This window comes from Ornithorhynchus anatinus, chromosome 21 (genome assembly GCF_004115215.2).
Source record: "Ornithorhynchus anatinus isolate Pmale09 chromosome 21, mOrnAna1.pri.v4, whole genome shotgun sequence".
Classification (NCBI taxonomy): Eukaryota; Metazoa; Chordata; class Mammalia; order Monotremata; family Ornithorhynchidae; genus Ornithorhynchus; species Ornithorhynchus anatinus.
Window position 1 is genome coordinate 5,001 of NC_041748.1, and position 13,920 is coordinate 18,920.

The 13,920-nt window shown below is 48.2% G+C and overlaps 2 long non-coding RNA genes across 3 annotated transcripts; both read right to left on the bottom strand.

Annotated features, from left to right (window-relative positions):
- Positions 1–247: 247 nt before the first annotated feature.
- LOC114806019 lies at positions 248–7,376 on the bottom strand. Its single transcript, XR_003754144.1, has 6 exons — positions 5,542–7,376; positions 4,263–4,364; positions 3,799–3,895; positions 2,722–2,821; positions 743–2,058; positions 248–362 (listed from the first exon to the last, which is right to left on the bottom strand). It is a non-coding gene; the product is annotated as an uncharacterized LOC114806019 (long non-coding RNA).
- Positions 7,377–10,018: 2,642 nt separating this feature from the next.
- Positions 10,019–12,451, bottom strand: LOC120639084. Of its 2 annotated transcripts, XR_005661268.1 has the most exons (4): positions 12,343–12,451; positions 11,611–11,735; positions 10,512–10,657; positions 10,019–10,161 (listed from the first exon to the last, which is right to left on the bottom strand). It is a non-coding gene; the product is annotated as an uncharacterized LOC120639084 (long non-coding RNA). The 2 variants fall into 2 exon arrangements; XR_005661267.1 differs by lacking the exon at positions 10,019–10,161 and having other exon boundaries at positions 10,207–10,657.
- Positions 12,452–13,920: the final 1,469 nt, after the last annotated feature.

Consider the following 13,920-nt stretch of genomic DNA (forward strand, 5'->3'; position numbering starts at 1 on the left):
ATTAAGGGCCCCGGGTCTTCTGAGACCCGCAGTCGAGTCAAACAGAACCAGTTCAGTGTACCGAGCCCCAGCTCCCATTTCCAGAAGCAGCTTCTGTGTTCACAGTGGCCTCCTCTTGCTCACTGCTCTCTTGCTCAATTCCTCCAACCCTAACCCTTTTCTTTCTCTCTCTCTCTCTCACACACACACACACACACACACACACCTGCCCAAACCAAAAAAAAAAAAAGTAAAAACTTCCCTTTGAGGTGGCAGTTCCTCTCACAACTCCATCTCGCTGGTAGGGCAGGTCTGAGATTTGATCCAATGGTCCAAAACAGCACAGGTATGGTCCTCGAGGCCAGGAAATGCACTGGCACCTACTGTAGAGATAGTAATAGTGAGTAAATATCTCCCCTTGGTCATCCCACCTCAACTGTCACACAGCCAGTAATGGAAAATTTAGAATTCAGGCAGGTGTGACAGCTGAGAAGACTGAGAATGAGGTAGATTAAGTGAGTAAAGTTTGGGGACAGGGCAAATCCGTGGCTTCAGGAGTCACTGGCCTCTGGTAATAGTAAGAGTGTTTATTCAATTATTCAGCGCAAAGCACTGTCACCTAAATTACAAATAGAGAGTAAGGAAAATTGTGAATATAAATCTGGAATTAAGTTTACAATGGCATAAAGGCAATAGGCATGGAATTCATGATGTAGGGGAACCATTGTTTCTAAGCAGGGGAGAGAGAAAAGTTTCTTCTCACCTGCTTTCAGAGTTGAGATGGTCCTAGTGCCCAGGATCCCCCCCAATTGCACTCTGCAGTATAAGGACACAAGTGGAGAGGATCTGATGGGGCTCCTGGGGGGCTGAAAAGAACATGAAAACAATGCACGTTTTGTGAAAGAGGCATTCCTCCACCACTCCCAGATCATCCTGCTTTGTAAAATTCCTAGGAGGATAGCCACAGACCCTGGCCTCTCCACTTTTCCCTCCCCCTGCCAATGGATGGCCATACACCCAGCCCAAGGAAGGTCTGGACACAAAGGACAAAAGGTCTCCAAGGCAACTGGTGACTGAACAGGGGTGTGAGAAGGTCTGCAGGACCCAGGACTATCTGCTCTATATCCCCTACCAAAACCCAGCTAAGAAGCTAGAGAACCCCAAAGAAGAATGGGGTGGACACACACACACACACACCCCACCATACCCCCTCCCCTTAGTCTTGACAGTGGCATCCCACTCGCTTGGGAGCAACTCCTCACAGATATAGCTAAGTGTCTTCTGTGGGAGCTACAGCTGTGCCAAGGCAGTTCCCAGACACGTGTTGACTCTACTCTAACCTACTCTTCCACTGGGACCCCTCATTCCAGCCCTCAAGCCCCAATTATCAGGCCATTAGGGCTGACATTCCTAAAACCAAAGATACCCCCACCTCTGTACATTGCAAAGTCAGTTCCTCATACAACATCTGCATTTTCAGCTCTCCACCTTCTATGACTTACTCACTGCACCTCCTTCTCTCACCAATGACATCCATCTCACACCCCAGTCACCAAAATTCAGTTTCTCAGAAGATGATCATGTAGACCAACTTCCCTGCCTCCCTCCAAACCACCTCCCACCTCTCTTCCCCAGAAGCGACTGTCCGACACAGAAGAGTCCCTTTGTGGGAGGCCGAGGATGTATGGAGTGATTCTGGTGACAGGACTGTGAGAACCTAGAGGTTAGACCCGTCTATAGAATTAAGGGCCCCGGGTCTCCTCAGATCCACAGTCGAGTCAAACAGAACCAGTTCCCTGCACAGAGCCCCAGTCCCCATTTCCAGAAGCAACTTCTGTGTCTACAGTGGCCTCCTCTTCGTCTCTGCTCTCTCACCCTGCCCCATTAACCCTAACCCCTTTTACTCACATACATACACACACACACACACACACACACACACACACACAGACTTCCCTTTGAGGTGCGAGTCCAGCCTCCAAATCCATCTCAATGGCAGGACAGGCCTGAGGTTTGAGCCGATGATCCAAAATATGCACAGATATAATCCGTAAGGTCAAGAAATTCATTGAGCACCTGCTGTAGAGAAAGTAATAGTGAGTAAATATTTTCTCTTGGTCATCTCACCCTAACCTGTGCACTGCCTGGCATTGAGTATTTTGAACTTGGGCAGGTTTGACAGAGAACACCACTTAGGATGATGTAGATTAGATGAGGAAAGTTTGGGGACAAGGCAAGTCCAGGGGCTTCCGGGGGGCAGGGGGTGGTCACCAGAGTCTTTGTTCAATACTTCCTCAGTACAAACCACTGTATTAAGTAATAATAATAATAATAATAATGTTGGTATTTGTTAAGCACTTATGTGCAGAGCACTGTTCTAAGCACTGGAGTAGATAAAAAGGTGATCAGGTTGTCCCACGTGAGGCTCACAGTTAATCCCCATTTGACAGATGGGGTAAGTGAGGCACAGAGAAGTTATGTGATTCGCCCACAGTCACACAGTTGACAAGTGGCAGAGCTGGGATTCAAACCCATGACCTCTGACTCCCCAGGCCGGGCTCTTTCCACTGAGCCATGCTGCTTCTCTGGCAGTTACTTCAGTGACAAGGAGTAGGGAGGACTGGGAATTTAAAGCAGGCCTTAATTCTACACCCGAGGGTCAAGGCAATAGCAGTGGAATGGGAGTGCAGCAAGGAGGTGAACCATGGTTGCTGAGCAGGAGAGAGCGCAAGATGGAATTACTTTTCCCCTCAGAAATGGTCAGGGTGGTCCTAGTGCCAGGATTTCCTCCAACAGCACTCCATGGCATCAGAGCAGAAATAGAAGTGGTCTGCTGGTGCTCCTGGGGGCCAAACAGAAGAAAAGAAACATGGGTGGAAATGCAAACAATGCTGTTTCTCTAGATGAGACATCACTCCACTACCCCTCAATCAACCTATTGTTCAAAAGGCATCAGAGAACATCCACAGAAACCTAAGCTTCTCCACTCTTCCCTCCCCCTACATCTCCAAACTCCCAGGCCATGCAAGACTTGTTTATGAAGGCCAAGATGGTTCCAGGGAAACTGCTGACTAAAGAAGTGTGTGAGAAGAGCTACAGTACCCAGGAGAAAGGCATACACAGTCTTGACAAATTTCCCTCCCACTCCCAAGGGAACAACCCTCTGGGAGTCACAGATGGGTAAGGCAGTTCCAATGAGAGAATTTTTCACTATGCTCTACTCTACTCCTGTACTGGACCCCTCTCTCCCCAAGATCCACCCCCAAGTCTCATACCTGACTTCAAATACCCCACATTTCTGTATAGGGCTAGGTCAATTTCTAGGACAATGCCTGCATCTTCACCTCTCCAGCTTTTATGCAGCTTACTCACAGCACCTCATTCTGTTTCTCACCAAAGCTCTCTCTCTCAAGTTCCCATAATTCAGTTTCTCAAAAGAAGATAAAGGAGACTGTAACCTTTCCTCCCTCTCTCCTCAGAAGCAACTGTGACACAGAAGAGTCCCTTGGAGGGAGTGTGCACTGGACCGCATGGCTCTGCAGACAGTGCTGTGAGCACCCAGAGATTAGACCCATCTATAGAATTAAGGACCCCGGATCTTCTCAGACCCACAGTCGAGTCAAACCGAGCCAGTTCCCTGCACAGAGCCCCAGCCCCCATTTCCAGAAGCTGCTTCTGTGTTCACAGTGGCCTCCTCTTGCTCACTGCTCTCTCGCCCAATTCCTCTCACCCCAGCCCCTCTCTGTCTCACACACACACAAGGCCCGAACCAAAACAAAAAAACAAAAAACTTCCCTTTGAGCTGAGAGTTCAACTCACAACTCCATCTCGCTGGTAGGGCACATCTGAGATTTGATCCAACGGGCTGAAACCTAACAGGTACGGTCCTCGAGGCCAGGAAATGCAATGGCACCTGCTGTAGAGAGAGTAATAGTGAGTAAATATCTCCCCCTTGGTCAGTCCACCCCTACTGTCACACTGCCAGTGACAGAAAATTTGGACCTCAGGCAGGAGTGACAGCTGAGAAGACTGAGAATGAGGTAGATTAAGTGAGTAAAGTTTGGGGACAGGGCAAATCCAGTGTCTTCAGGAGTCACTTGGCTCTGGTAATAATACAAGTTTTTATTCAATTATTCAAACGCAAAGCATTGTCACCTTAATTACAAAGAGAGAGTAAGGAAAACTGTGGTTATAAAGCAGGAATTCAGTCTAGAATCAAGTAAAGGTAATAGGCATGGAAGGTCATGATGGAGAGGAGAGAGAAAAGTTAAGTTTCTTCTCACCTGCTATCAGAGTTGAGATGATCCTAGTGCCCAGAATCCCACCAACAGCACTCTGCAGCATAAGGACACGAGTGGAGAGAATCTGTCGGTCCTCCTAGGGGGCTGAAAAGAATAAATAATGAATGTTTTCTGCAAGAGACATTGCTCTACCACACCCAGATCATCCTGCTTTGCAAAATTCCTAAAAGGATGGCCATAGACACCCTGGCCTCCCCACTTTCCTCTCCCCCTGCCACTGGATTAATTCATTCAATATTATTTATTGAGCACTTACTATGTGCAGAGCACTGTATTAAGTGCTTGGAATGTACAATTCAGCACACACCATCTGGATGGCCATACACCCAGGCCAAGGAAGGTCTGAACACAAAGAACAAGCGGTCTCCAAGGCAACTGGTGACTGAACTGGAGTGTCAGAAGGCCTGCAGCACCCAGAACTATCTGCTCTATATCCCCTCCAAAACCCAGCTAGGAAGTTAGTAAACTGGAGAGAAGAATGGGGTGGGTACATACGCGCGCGCGCACACACACACACACACCCCCCTTAGTCTCAACAGTGACATCCCACTCACCTGGGAGCAACTCCTTACAGATATGGCTAGGTGTTTTATGTGGGAGCCACAGCTGTGCTAAGGAAATTCCAGACACCTGTTCACTCTGCTCTAACCTACTCTTCCACTGGACCCCCTTGTTCCAGGCCTCGAGCCCCAATTAATAGGCCATTAGGGCTGACATTGTTAAAACCAAAGATAGCCCAACCTTCTGTATAATGCCTAGTTACTCATACAATGCCTGCATTTCCAGCTCTCCCGCCTCTATGCCATTTACTCATTGCACCTCATTCTCTGACCACCGACATCCATCTCACACCATAGTCCCCATAATTCAGTTACTCAGAAGATGATCATGTAGACCAACTTCCCTGCATCTCTCCAAATCACCTCCCACCTCCCTTCCCCAGAAGCAGCTGTCCGACACAGAAGAGTCCCTTCATGGGAGACCCAGTATGTACAGAGTGACTCTGGAGACATGACTGTGAGCACCCAGAGGTTAGACTCATCTATAGAATTAAGGGCCCCGAGTCTCCTCAGACCCACAGTCAAGTCTAAAGAACCAATTCACTGCACAGAGCCCCAGTCCCCATTTCCAGAAGCAGCTTTTGTGTCCACAGTGGCCTCCTCTTCCTCCCTGCTCTCTCGCCCTGCCCCGTTAACCCTAACCCCTTTCTGTCTCTCTCTCACACAATCACAAACACACAAAGAAACCAAAAAACAAAAACCTTCCCTTTGAGGTCAGAGTCCAGCCTACAGATCCATCGCAATGGCAGGACAGGTCTGAGGTTTGATCCCATGATCCAAAATGGCACAGATACGATCCCTGTATTGGGCACCTGCTGTAGAGAAAGTAATAGTGAGTAAATATTTTTTCTTGGTCATCCCACCCCAACCTGTGCACTGCCAGGCATTGTATATTTGGAACTCAGACAGGTGTGACAGAGAACAACACTTAGCATAATGTAGGGTAGGTGAGGAAGGTTTGGGGACAGGGCAAGTCCAGGGGCTTGGGAGGGGTGGGGGTCACCGGAGTCTTTCTTCAGTACTTCCTCAGTACAGACCACTGTATTAAGTACTGGCAGTTACTTCAGTGACAATGAGTAGGAAAGACTGGGGATTTAAAGCAGGAATTAATTTTATACCAAAGGGTCAAGGCAATAGCAATGGAATGGGAGTGCATCAAAGAGGTCAACCATGGTTGCTGAGCAGGGGAGAGAGCAAGATAGGATTCCTTTTCCCCTCAGAAATGTTCAGGGTGGTCCTAGTGCCTGGATTTCCTCCAACAGCACACAATGGCATCAGAGCAGAAATCGAAGAGGGCTGCTTGTGCTCTTGGGGGCTGAAAAAGAGAGAGAAAAAAAACACGGGAGGAAATGCAAACAATGCTGTTTCTCTAAATGAGACATTGCTTCACTACCCCTCAATCAACCTATTGTTCAAAAGGCATCAGACAACATCCACAGCAACCTGAGCTTCTCCACTCTTTGCTCCCCCTACACCTCCACACTCCCAGGCCAGGGAAGACTTGGAAAGGAAGGCCACAATGATTCCAGGGCAACTGCTGACTGAACAGCCGTGTGAGGAGAGCTACAGTACCCGGGAGAAAGGCACACACAGTCTTGACAAATTGCCTCCCACTCCCAAGACAACAACCCTCTGGGAGTCACAGATGGGTAAGGCAGTTCCAATGACAGGACTGTTCACTTTGTTCTACTCTACTCCTGACCTGGACCACTCTCTCCCCCCAAGATCCACCCCCAAGTCTCAAACCTGGTATTCCTGACTTGAAATACCCCACACTTCTGTTTATGGCTATATCACTTTCTAGGACAATGCCTGGCATCTTCACCTCGCCAGCCTTTATGCAGCTTCCTCACAGCACCTCAATCTGTCTCTCACCAAAGACATCGATCTGAAATCCCCATAATTCAGTTTCTCTGCAAAGTTAAGAGAGACTGTAACCCCAGACTCTCAGCGACTGTGTGACACAGAAGAGTCCCTTTGCGGGAGACCAAGGGTGGACAGCATGGCTCTCGAGACAGGACAGTGAGCACTCAGAGATTACACCCGTCTATAGAATTAAGGGCCCCGGATCTTCTCAGACCCACGGTCGAGTCAAACAGAACCAGTGTCCTGCACAGAGTCCCAGCCCCCACTTCCAGAAGCAGCTTCTGTGTCCTCAGTGGCTTCCTCTTCCTCATTCCTCTCTCCCCCAACCCAGCTAACACCCTCCATACACACACACACACACACACACCAGAAAAAAAAAAAGACACCTTCCCTTTGAGGTAGCAGTACACTCCATGGCTCCACCTCAGTGACAGGACAGCTGTGAAATGTGTAACCCCAAGATCCCAACAGCACAGGGATGGTCTTCGAGGCCAGGAAGTACTGGACATCTGCTTTAGGAAAAAGTCATAGTTAATAAAAGCCTCCCTTTGGTCAGCCCACCCCAACGTGCCAGGGATTGTGGCTGTCTCACTTGTAGGAAAATAATCTAGAACTAGAACTATTTGCAACCCCTTACTAATATGGAAAAGTCCCTTCAGTGGGAGCTACAGGTATGCAAGGCAGTTTCAATGACAAGACTTCATGCTGCTCTACTCTTTCCCTGGACTCCTCTCTCCCAGAGATCCTTATCTTACCCCCCTTCCAACTGTCAGGCCTGTAGGGCTACTATTCCTGAACTCCAAAAGCTAACCCACACCCACACCCAAACTTCTCTATTCGGTAAATTTATTTTCTAGTACAAATACCTGCATTTTCACTTCTCCAGCCTCAATGCACCTCACTCTCTCTCCCCACTAACAGCCACTCACACTAATGTCTCGATAATTCAGTTTCTTAAAAGAGAATAAAGGCGATCAGAACCTTTCCTGCCTCTATGTTCACAAAGCACTTCCCTCTTCTCCCAAAGCAACGGTCCAACACAGACGAGTCCCTTCGTGGGAGGCCGAGGATATACAGAGTGATTCTGGTGACAAGACTGTGAGAACCAGGAGATTAGACCCATCTATAGAATTATGGGCCCCGGGTCTACTCAGACCCACAGTCGAGTCAAACAGAACCAGTTCCCTGCACAGAGCCCCAGCCCCCATTACCAGAAGCTGCTTCTGTGTTCACAGTGGCCTCCTCTTGCTCACTGCTCTCTTGCCCAATTCCTTGAACCCCAACTCCTTTCTCTCTCACACACACACACAACCTGCCCAAACCAAAAAAAAAAGAAAAGAAAACTTCCCTTTGAGGTGGCAGTTCAGCTCACAACTCCATCTTGCTGGAAGGGCAGGTCTGAGATTTAATCTGATGGATTGAAATTTAACAGGCAAGGTCCTCGAGGCCAGGAAATGCACTGGCACCTCCTGTGGAGAGACTAATAGTGAGTAAATATCTCCCCCTTGGTCAGCCCACCCCAACTGTCGCACTGCCAGTGATGGAAAATTTGGAACTCAGGCCAGTGTGACTGCTGAGAAGACAGAATGAGGTAGATTAAGTGAGTAAAGTTTGGGGACAGGGCAAATCCAGCGGCTTCAGGAGTCACTGGACTCTGGTAATAGTAAGAATGTTTATTCAATTATTCAGCGCAAAGGACTGTCACCTTAATTACGAAGAGAGAGTAAGGAAAACTGTGGTTATAAAGCAGGAATTCAGTTTAGAATTGAGTAAAGGCATTAGGCATGGAAGTTCCTGTTGGAGGGGAAAGAGAAAAAGTTAAGTTTCCTCTCACCTGCTATCCTATAGTGCCTAGAATCCCGCCAACAGCAATCTGCAGCCTAAGGACATGAGTGGAGATGATCTGACGGGGCTCCTGGGGGGCTGAAAAGAATAAATAATGTTTTCTCAGAGAGACATTCCTCCACCACCCCCAGATCATCCTGCTTTGCAAAATTCCTAGAAGGATGGCCACAGATACTCTGGCTTCTCCACTTTTTCCTCCCCCTGCCACTGGATGGCCATACACCCAGGCCAAGGAAGGTCTGGACACAAAGGACAAGCAATCTCCAAGGCAACTGGTGACTGAACAGGAGTGTGAGAAAGCCTGCAGGGCCCAGGACTATCCCTACCAAAACCCAGTTAGGAAGCTAGAGAACGCCAAAGAAGAATGGGGTGGGTGGACACACACCCTCATGCACCCTCCTCCTTGGTCTTGACAGTGACATCCCACTTGCCTGGGATCAACTCCTCACAGATATGGCTGTCTTCTCTGGGAGCTACAGGTGTGCCAAGGCAGTTCCCAGACACCTGTTCTCTCTGCTCAAACTTACTCTGCCACTGGACCCCCTTATTCCAGCCCTCAAGCCACAATTATGAGGCCATTAGGGCTGACATTCCTAAAACCAAGATACCCCAATCTTCTGCACATTGCAAAGTCAATTACTCATACAATGCCTGCATTTCCAGTTCTCCAGCTTCTATGCAGTTTACTCACTGCACCTTATTTTCTCACCACTGAACTTCCATCTCACACCAAAGTCCCCATAATTCAGTTTCTCAGAAGATAATAACAATAATAATAATAATAATAATAATGGTGGTATTTGTTAAGCACTTACTTTGTGCAAAGCACTATTCTAAGCACTGGGGGATCCGAGGTAATCAGGTTGTCCCACATGGGGCTCACCATTTTAATCCCCATTTTACAGATGAAGTAACAGGCACAGAGAAGTTAAGTGACCTGCCCAAAATCACACAGCTGGCAAGCAGCAGAGCCGGGATTCAAACCCATCATCTCTGACTCCCAAGCCCAAGCTCTTTACACTGAGCCATGTAGACCAACTTCCCTGCCTCTCTCCAAACCACCTCCCACCTTTCCCCAGAAGCGGCTGTCCAACACAGAAGAGTCCCTCTGTGGGAGACTGAGAATGTACAGAGTGACTCTGAAGACAGGACTGTGAACACCCAGAGGTTAGACCCGTCTATAGAATTAAGGGCCCCGAGTCTCCTCAGATCCACAGTCAAGTCAAACAGAGCCACTTTCCTACATGGAGCTCCAGCCCCCATTTCCAGAAGCAGCTTCTGTGTCCACAGTGGCCTCCTCTTCCTCCCCACTCTCTCACCCTGCCCCATTAAACCTAACCCCATATATATATATATATATATATACACACACGTATATATATGCACACGTATATATATATATATATATATGCACACGTATATATATATATATATATGCACACGTATATATATATATATACACACACACACACATACACCCTCCCCCCTTCCCTTTGAGGTGGCAGTCCAGCCTAGAGATCCATCTCAACAGCAGGACAGGTCTGAAGTTTGAGCCGATGTTCCAAAATGACACAGGTATGGTCCTTGAAGCCAAGAAATGCATTGGGCACCTGCTGAAGAGAAAACTATTGTGAGTAAATGTTTTTTCTTGGTCATCCCACCCTAACCTGTGCACTGCCAGAAATCAAATATTTGGAACTCGGGCAGGTGTGACAGATAAGAACACTTAGGATGATATAGAGTAGGTGAGGAAATTTGGGCACAGGGCAAGTCCAGGGGCTTCAGGGGGGTCACCCGAATCTTTGTTCAGTACTTTCTCAGTACAGACCACTACATTAAGTACTGGCAGTTGCTTCAGTGACAAAGAGTAGGGAGGACTGGGGATTTAAAGCAAGAGTTAATTCTACACCAGAGGGTCAAGGCATTAGCAGTGGAATGGGAATGCATCAGGGAGGTGAACCATGGTTGCTGAGCAGGAGAGAAAGCAAGATGGAATTCCTTTTCCCTTCTGAAATGGTCAGGGTGGTCCTAGTGCCTGGATTTCCTCCAACAGCACTCCATGGCATCAGAGCAGAAATCAAAGAGGTCTGCTGGTGCTCCTGGGGGCTGAAAAGGAGAAAAAAAAAAGGCATGGGAGGAAATGCAAACAATGCTGTTTCTCTATATAAGACATTCCTCCCCTACCCCTCAGTCAACCTATTGTTCAAAAGGCATCGGACAACATCCACAGAAACAGAAGCTTCTCCACTCTTCCCTCTCCCTACATCTCCACGCTCCCAAGCCAGGCAATACTTGGATATAAAAGGCAAGATGGTTCCAGGGCAACTGCTGATTGAACAGGTGTGTGAGAAGAGCTACAGTACCCAGCAGAAAAGCACACACAGTCTTAACCAATTTGCCTCCCATTCCCAAGGCAAAAACCTTCTGGGAGTCACAGATGGGTAAGACAGTTTCTATGAGAGGACTGTTCACGATGCTCTACTCTACTCCTGTACTGGACCCCTCTGCTGCCCCCAACCCGAGATCCACCCCCAAGTCTCAAACCTGTAGGCCTGGTAATCCTGACTTCAAAATACCCCACACTTATGTATATGACTAGGTCAATTTCTAGGACAATGCCTGCATCTTCATCTCTCCAGCTTCTATGTAGCTTACTCACAGCACCTCATTCTCTCACCAACGATATCTCTCTCAAGTCCCCATAATACAGTTTCTCCAAAGAGGATAAAGGAGACTGTAATCTTCCCTGCCTCTCTCCTCAGAAGCGACTGTCTGACACAGAAGAGTCCCTTCGTGGGAGACCGAGGGTGTACAGAGTGGCTCTGGAGACAGAACTGTGAGCACCCAGAGTTTAGACCCGTCTATAGAATTAAGGGCCCCGGATCTTCTCAGACCCACAGTCGAGTCAAACAGAACCAGTGCCCTGCACAGAACCCCAGCACCCAGTTCTGGAAGCACCTCCTGTGTCCTCAGTGGCTCTTCTTGCTCACAGCTCTCTCCCCAAACCCCTTTCATTCTTTCACATGCACACACAAAATAAAATTGATAAACATAGAAACCTTCCCTCTGAGGTAGCAGTATAGCTCACAGCTGCATCTCAATGTCATGGCAGATCTGAGCTTTAATGCCATGGTCCAAATGGCAGAGGGATGGTCCTCAAGACTGGGAAATACACTGGGCCCCACTGTGAAGAGAATAAGAGCTAGTAAATATCTGCCCTCCATCATCCCACCCTTACCTGTCCACTGCCAGGAATTAAGGCTGTGAGAGTCATACGAAGACAATATAAACCCGGAGTGGATAGCCCTTTTTGGGGGGGGGTATGATTAGGGAACTATGGGTGCATTAAAAAGCATTGGAGAAAGTATTAATTTGGGCCAGAAAAAACTTGGAGAGGGTCATCAAGAAAGAAAAAAAGAGTGGATGTGAGTGAGGCATGGATAAGAGAAAGCTTCAAGAGACTAATTTCAGTCAGGCAAGTGGGACAAACCAGAGAACAATGAGGATGGGTGTGGAAACTGTGAGGAAAATTTGGGGAGAAGGAAAGATTGAGTGGCTTCAGTTATACTTTTGGGTAGTAGTGATAATATTGATTGAAGACTTCCCAAATGCCAAGTACCATACTATGGACTAAGAGTTACCTCAATGAAAAGTAGGGAATATGGAAAACTTTGGATTTAAAGTCAGAATTAAATCAGGAACACAGGGTAAAGGCAATAGACAAGGAAGTCAATGAGAAAGGAGAACCACCGTTGCTAAACAAGAGAAAGCCAAGTTGAATTCCTTCTCACCTGCTAATAGATGTTTAAGGTGGGCCTCGTGTCCAATAACCCCTCTCACCAAGCCCCTGCACCACAGAGAGAAAAACCACTCTTCAGCAAAACCAGAAAAAGCAACCCAAAAAAAGCCACCTTCTTTCCTGGAGGCTTATATGGGTTGGAGAGCTTCACTGGGAGCAGCTGATTAGGGTGGGAGGCGAGCAGGGGCTGGAACTAGCCAGGAGTCGCTCATCTCCTGGGCTGGAGCAGGGACACCTGGGCTGGGGGCGGGGTCAGCAGCCTCCTGGGAGGCAAGTGCAGAGGCTTTCATGGAGGAGGGGAGATAAGGTGGGGGTGGGGTCCAGGAGTAAACCCGGAACTGCCCCCCCGCCCTCCAACAAGTGAACCCACTTTCTGGAAACCCATGGTCACAGTGGGTTAGCTGCCCCCCATTTGATCTCTTTACCAGAGGTTTTGACAATGCCATTATTCCTTTTCCACAGACCTTTTGGCTAGATGTGGCCCCTTCTAAGGAGCAGGGAGTGGGGGGGGGGGTCTCTGGCAGGAGGTGAAAAAGCGCCCCAACCCCCACAGCTCTGCCCAGTCGGCCTCCCGTAGAGGGGGAAGGGTCCCCTGCCATCCGGTTCACGGGGACCCCCTTTCTCTGGATCCTCAGAAAAAGACTAATTATAATAATTGTGGCATTTGTTAAGCACTTACTTTGAGCCAGGCACTGTTCTAAGCACTGGGGTACATACGAGGTAATCAGGATGGACACGGTCCCTGTCCCACATGGGCCCCACCATCCTAATCCCCATTTTACAGAGGAGAAAAGTGAGGGAACTCAAGTGATTCGCCCAAGGTCACCCAGCAGAGGGTTTAGTAGAAAGAGCACGGGCCTGGGAGTCAGAAGGACCTGGGTTCTAATAACTCCTCTATCACTTGTCTGCTGTGTGACCTTGGGCAAGTCACTTCACTTCTCTGGGCCTCAGCTCCCTCCTCTGGAGAATGGGGATTAAGACTGCGAGACCTATGTGGGACGGGGACTGTGTCCAACTCAATTACAAGAAATTACCTTGTATCTACCACAGTGCCCGGCACATAGTAAGTGCTTAACAAATACAATTATGATTATGATTACTATTATCACGTGGTAGAGCAGGGATTAGAAACCACGGCCTCTAATTCTCAGGCCCGGGATCTTTCGGCCTCCTCCCGCTCCGATCGACCGTCGATCCATCGAATTGTATCGACTGAGCGTTTCCCGAGTGCGGAGCGATGGTTAGGTTTTATTGAATGCTGACTGTGTGCAGAGCACTGTACCAAGTGCGTGGAAGAATGCAAGAGCGCTGTACCGAGTGGTGGGAAGAGTACAGTAGAACAATATAGCAGACACATTCCCTGCCCACAAAAAGTTTACAGACTGGCAGGGAGACAAACATTAAAATATGTCGATAAAACAACGAACCTGTACATAAGCAGCTGGGAGAGTCCAATAGAACAGAGCCAGAAGGCACATTGCCTGCCTAGAAAGATTTTACAATCTAGAGGGAGAAACAGACGTGAATATAAGTGAATAAATCACAGATATGTACATAAACACTTGGGAGA